The sequence below is a fragment of the Phyllobates terribilis genome, unplaced genomic scaffold, assembly GCF_046119375.1.
Source record: "Phyllobates terribilis strain yellow unplaced genomic scaffold, ASM4611937v1 Scaffold_4__5_contigs__length_816908805, whole genome shotgun sequence".
NCBI classification, from domain to species: Eukaryota; Metazoa; Chordata; class Amphibia; order Anura; family Dendrobatidae; genus Phyllobates; species Phyllobates terribilis.
In genome coordinates, this window is record NW_027362764.1 from 681,057,225 (window position 1) to 681,063,594 (window position 6,370).

Consider the following 6,370-nt stretch of genomic DNA (forward strand, 5'->3'; position numbering starts at 1 on the left):
TGAACACACCCGATCTTGTCTGATCTTGGAAGCTAAGCAGGGTCAGGCCTGGTTAGTACTTGGATGGGATTCCGCCTGGGAATACCAGGTGCTGTAGGCTTTTGCTTTTTCCTTCCTTCCACCAGCAGGGGGCACTCTCTTCTATGCCTTTTTTCCATTCCCTTTCACAAGTGCACACATTCATTCTCTTTTCTTTTTTTCATTTGCTTTCTCTCTTGCGCTATTTCATCTCTGCAAAATACCAGCATCCTTCTGATCACCGTGGGCCTCCAGCATTGTTGCTTCTTTACTTTTAACACTAGGCTCCTTTTCACCAGGACCAGCGTCTCCCGCTTGGCTGGAGGCAACCACCGGTAACCCCAAGCAGAAGACCTTTGCAGGCAACACGACCCTCCCCCCTGAAGAACAGCTCAAAGTCACTGGCAACCATCTCACCCTCTTCCTTCATTCACCCCTGGACGTCTCGCTCCGCCCCCAAGTTACGGGTCCAGCTTGCTCTTTCTGTCACATTACCGCGATGAAGGGTTTAGCCTGCAGGAGACCCTGCGCCGAGACATTTTTGAAGACACCTGATGCGGCGGGTGAATCACTGCTAAACAAACCACACCTGTAGGGACGGCACAGCCTTTGCATGGACCCTTCGGAGCCCGCCCCGTCACGGCCAGATTGCTCGCCACCAAGCGATCCTGAGAAAGGCTGGCCAGGCGATGGATCAAGCAGCGTCTACTGGCCATACCACCTTGGATACGCCCGATCTCGTCTGATCTCGGAAGCAAAGCAGGGCTGGGCTCGGACAGTACTTGGATTGGAGACCTCCTGGGAACACTCAGTGCTGTAGACCATTTTGATGAAGTTTTGCCCTACTGCCCATCTCGACTATCATGGAAAGATGCCTTGCCAGACACCGACTTTAAGTAACTTAGATGATGGAAGCCCCAAGGCCTCTGAGCCAGTTGGCCGCTAAGTACGCTACCCCGCCGCCCTTCACGCAGACCTGACACCGAGCTCCTTGCCACGGCTAGGAGTGCTTATTGACTCCGCAGCTCGCCGTGTGGAAATGATGGCGTTAAAAGAACCTGGGGCCTTGAAGGGGCCAGGCTTTCAGAAGGTGCCCAGGGAAGGTTTTGGATGCCGGCCGCCTAGCGAGGGCCAGCAGAAGTAACATGGTTCTCTGCAAAGAAGCTTGTGTAACCAAGCCAGACGGCTGACAAAGAGCTAACCTCAGTGCAAGGAAGGCAAGGAAGGTGCGGAAGGAATTGGGGAGGGGGGGGGTGATTCCTGCTAGGGCCCTGAAATCATAAAACAGGCAGGAGAGTCTGACGCATGGTGACGGATAGGTTGTAGGGGCAGATAGGGGGTGTTGTCACGTGCGAGCACGTGTGCATGCTGGCTTGTGTGTGAGAGTGTGCTTCCTAGGTGTGGCGCACTGCAGACAGTCAAAGGGATTGTTCCCTTTCATTAAAAGTTAATCCCCGGCTGCAGCCTATTAGAAAGCAACTAACCGCGCTCTACTCACCCTACCCGGGTCTACCGGTGAGTCTCGACTCTGCTCCCGCCCTGTGGCATTGGCCGTGAAGCTGACGTTCCGTCGACAGCGCTGCAGCCGATCAGTGAGCTCAGCGGCTCTGAGTGGGGCGTTGAGTCTACAAGACCTTTTAAGGAAGCCAGCAAAAAATTGAAGAAAAGGGAAAGCACAAAAGGACCTGGTCTTGCTGAGCACTGGGAAGGGCAGCCGGCAGCCAGACGTCAAAGTAGAAAAGCAGCAAGTGAGAGGCTGGTCTCTGCCTACGGCTACACCACCCTGAACACGCCCGATATTGTCTGATCTTGGGAGCTAAGCAGGGTTGGGCCTGGTTAGTACTTGGATGGGAGACCACCTGGTAATACCAGGTGCTGTAGGCTTTTGCTTTTTCCTTCCTTCCACCAGCAGGGGGCACTCTCTTCTATGCCTTATTTCCATTCCCTTTCACAAGTGCACACATTCATTCTCTTTTCTTTTTTTCATTTGCTTTCTCTCTTGCGCTATTTCATCTCTGCAAAATACCAGCATCCTTCTGATCACCGTGGGCCTCCAGCATTGTTGCTTCTTTACTTTTAATACTCTGCTCCTTTTCACCAGTACCAGCGTCTCCCGCGTGGCTGGAGGCAACCACCGGTAACCCCAAGCAGAAGACCTTTGCAGGCAACACGACCCTCCCCCCTGAAGAGCAGCTCAAAGTCACTGGCAACCATCTCACCCTCTTCCTTCATTCACCCCTGGACGTCTCGCTCCGCCCTCAAGTTATGGGTCCAGCTTGCTCTTTCTGTCACATTACCGTGATGAAGGGTTTAGCCTGCAGGAGACCCTGCGCCGAGCCATTTTTGAAGACTCCTGATGCGGCGGGTGAATCACTGCTAAACAAACCACACCTGTAGGGACGGCACAGCCTTTGCATGGACCCTTCGGAGCCCGCCCTGTCGCGGCCAGATTGCTCGCCACCAAGCGATCCTGAGAAAGGCTGGCCGGGCGACGGATTGAGCAGCATCTACTGGCCATACCACCTTGGATACGCCTGATCTCATCTGATCTCAGAAGCAAAGCAGGGCTGGGCTCAGACAGTACTTGGATGGGAGTCCTCCTGGGAACACCGGGTGCTTTACACCATTTTGATGACGTTTTGCCCTACTGCCCAGCTCGGCTAGCATGGAACGGCGCCTTGCCGGACACCGACCTTAAGTAAATTAGATGATGGAAGCCCCAAGGCCTCTGAGCCAGTTGGCAGCTAAGTACGCTACCCCGCCGCCTTCATGCAGGCCTGACACCGAGCTCCTTGCAACGGCTAGGAGTGCTTATTGACTCCGCAGCTCGCCGTGTGGAAAGGATGGCGTTAAAAGCACCCGGGGCCGTGAAGGGGCCAGGCTTTCAGCAGGTGCCCAGGGAAGGTTTTGGATGCCGACCGCCTAGCGAGGGCCAGCAGAAGTAACATGTTTCTCTGCAAAGAACCTTGTGTAAGCAAGCCAGACGGCTGACAAAGAGCTAACCTCAGTGCAAGGAAGGTGCGGAAGGAATTGTGGAGAGGGGGGTTGATTCTTGCTAGGGCCCTGAAATCATAAAACAGGCAGGAGAGTCTGATGCATGGTGACGGAGAGGTTGTAGGGGCAGATAGGGGGTGTTGTCACGTGCGAGCACGTGTGCATGCTGGCTTGTGTGTGAGAGTGCGCTTCCTAGGTGTGGCGCGCTGCAGACAGTCAAAGGGATTGTTCCCTTTCATTAAAAATTAATCCCCGGCTGCAGGCTATTAGAAAGCAACTAACCGCGCTCTGCTCACCCTACCTGGGTCTACCGGTGAGTCTCGCCTCTGCTCCCGGCCTGTGGCATTGGCCGTGAAGCTGACGTTCCGTCGACAGCGCTGCAGCCGATCAGTGAGCTCAGTGGCTCTGAGTGGGGCGTTGTGTCTACAAGACCATTTAAGGAAGCCAGCAAAAAAATTGAAGAGAAGGGAAAGCACAAAAGGATCTGGTCTTGCTGAGCACTGGAAAGGGCAGCCGGCAGCCACACGTCAAAGTAGAAAAGCAGCAAGTGAGAGGCTTGTCTCTGCATACGGCCACACCACCCTTAACATGCCCGATCTCATCTGATCTCAGAAGCTAAGCAGGGTCAGGCCTGGTTAGTACTTAGATGGGAGACTGTAAAATAATACTCTTCCTGTATTTTTTTTTTCTACTAAGGTCTTCTCAAAGTATCAATATCACGATATTCTTATAAAAAAATGTATCTATTTATTCTTGGATTGTCCATTAAAAAGGATCAGATTGCAGCAGGTACATACAATAATTAGTTATAAAGTAATTGTCCATTTGTCCATAATTAGCTTAATTGTTGAGATTCACCCATCTTTCCTTGGATCCTGGCTGGTAAATCATGTCTTTGTCCAGCATGTGTCCAGGCCTACATGTCATCTGCTTCTCAGCATGAAGATTCTGTGTCTTGTGGGGTGGGCAGAGCAAGAGAGCCCCCCCTTTCTGTACCATGGGCTTTTATAGCCAGTCGTTTGGACACCTGTTCTACATATGGTAGTGAACCAAACATACACACACAAATAGCGCATGTCAACTAGACACGATGGCTGAGGCATAGAACTCAGAAAAATGATTATCGATTAACATTCCAAATGAATTTCCATAATTAACCATTTAACATTTCCCCCTTTTTTGAGAATATAAGGACTTTAACTGAAACTTTTCAAAAGAAGATACATTCATCAATCATTTTTTCTTTCCTTCTTCCTTGGCAATATCATTAAATTTCCATAATAATAATAATAGTAATAATAGTATCAATATCGGATTATTGTTATATAATGATGTGAATTCATGTTATGGTATGCCGTGACTAATATTCATTTAATATGTATAATTATACTTCCCTATATCTAAATTGAAGCAATCGCGGGTTCAATCGTCATCATCTGATATCATCGGGTCGTCGTCTCGTCTTCTTCTTGGTTCTTTTATAACACAGTCTTTAGATGAAAACTCCTTTGAAATAAATTACAGCATGTAGATATTGTACAGTCCATAATTGTGTTCATTATTGTTCAGTCCATAAACTGTACTCTTTATTAGAAAGATCATGTTTGTCAGTTGATAAGAAAACAAAGTCCATGGATGAAATGTAGCTTTAATATCTGTGCAGTGTCACCTGGACTTACGTTGGATCGTCTTTGGAATCTTCCGTGTGTCCGCACTGGTCTCGTGTCACTTTTGGAACAGATGTGACGTCTTTGGTCAGTAAAGCAAGGGTTAACTTGACACTTCCCTGCTTTATATAGCACCATAACCAGTACTCAGTCCTTTATATACAGGACACATATGCCAGGTATTACCTGTTCACCAGCTTTCATTGAAGCGTTGCAGGTGATAAGAAACCACTGGAACGTGATGAAACTTTAACACAACACAGTACATATAGGATCATCGTCCTGTGCCGTCCTGGTGATCAGTGGTGTGAATTGTATTGTATGTAATGGACACAGTCTATTATAACACTCAGCATTCACACCTGTTACCTTCTGAGACGTCCGGATATCAGTTGCTTCTTCTTGTAACTTTTGAGAATCTCTTTGATTTATAAAAATTAAAAGTCTTTATTAAGATAGAATTCATAATTGCGATGTCTTGATTGAAGTCTTCATTCCCTAATCTGATACCAAATCTGGCAGTTTTTCCTAACCTATAATATCACAGCGTACCATAGCAATCAGTAATATCCATCTAATTATTATCAAAATATTAAAATAAATTATGCTTGGAATAATAAACTATAATAGATAATAATTCATTATCAATCAAGTTCTCCATATGATAGAACATTTTTATGTCATAGGTGTAATTACCTTTTCCAACCCATAGGTGTCAGTGTATTTTGAAAAAACAAGTTTTTATATCTTTATTAAACCAATAATATCAAAGAATGTATACTCCTGAACCAAAATGAATAAATATATGAATGTATGAATGAATGAATGAATGAATGAATAAATGAATGAATGAATTGTTGTGTTTACTCAGAAAATGTAAACATTTTTTTCCTTAGCAATATATATTTAATGAAGCAATACTCTTGTATTAGACATTACTTTATTAAAAATTAATGTGTTTTCTCAATTGAGATATTGAACTGAAATAAAATCAAATGAGAATTAAAAAATGAAAAAATAGAAAAATAAGAAGTATAAAGTAAGAATAAAATTTTAAAAATGAAAAATAAAATTAAGAGTAAAAATAAGAATAAAAATAAAAATAAGGCCTTTAAATTTTAATGACAAATGCAGAGTAATTATATTCTCCATAAAAAATACCCTTATAGCTCCATTATCTGGATGATTTCATATTTGTCATAACCTTGTACCACCAAAAAATATTAAATTATGCAACTTTGCATGTAATACCCTTCTTAATTACACCATAGTACCTTATTATTATTTCTTCTTTATTAAAATGTGTGGAAAATAAGTATTGATCAAAAGTGATTATGTAATCAGGATCAAAAACACATTTTCCCCCTTAATACCAAAAATATTATTTTATAAAATTTATGTATATATCAGAACCAAATTAAAAATAATTATTCTTCTAGAAATATTGTGCATAAATTTCATATCGATGAGTAGCATAGATTTGACTAAAGAGAGGTGTGTACCTATTTAGGTAACCATTAAAAATAATATTATAGTTATTCAAGAATATTATCATGTGGAAAATGATTCTAAATTTAAATTTGCTTTGTAAACCATTTTGATGTGTGGTTGCCCTTATTCACTATTAGTTAAATCAAGAAATAATAATTATTAAAGAAATATAGAAATATATATATGTAGATAATACCTAA

The 6,370-nt window shown here is 44.1% G+C and overlaps 1 non-coding gene and 3 pseudogenes across 1 annotated transcript in view; all 4 read left to right on the plus strand.

Moving 5' to 3' along the window:
* LOC141266946 (5S ribosomal RNA) overlaps positions 1–100 on the plus strand; it is a 119-nt gene extending 19 nt beyond the window's left edge. The window contains exon 1 of the ribosomal RNA XR_012320965.1: positions 1–100. This exon is cut by the window's left edge and continues 19 nt beyond it. This is a non-coding gene — a ribosomal RNA (5S ribosomal RNA).
* A 621-nt stretch (positions 101–721) lies between these two features.
* On the plus strand, positions 722–841 carry LOC141267910 (5S ribosomal RNA; annotated as a pseudogene).
* Positions 842–1,783: 942 nt separating this feature from the next.
* LOC141268180 (5S ribosomal RNA) lies at positions 1,784–1,902 on the plus strand (annotated as a pseudogene).
* Positions 1,903–2,523: 621 nt separating this feature from the next.
* On the plus strand, positions 2,524–2,643 carry LOC141269715 (5S ribosomal RNA; annotated as a pseudogene).
* Positions 2,644–6,370: the final 3,727 nt, after the last annotated feature.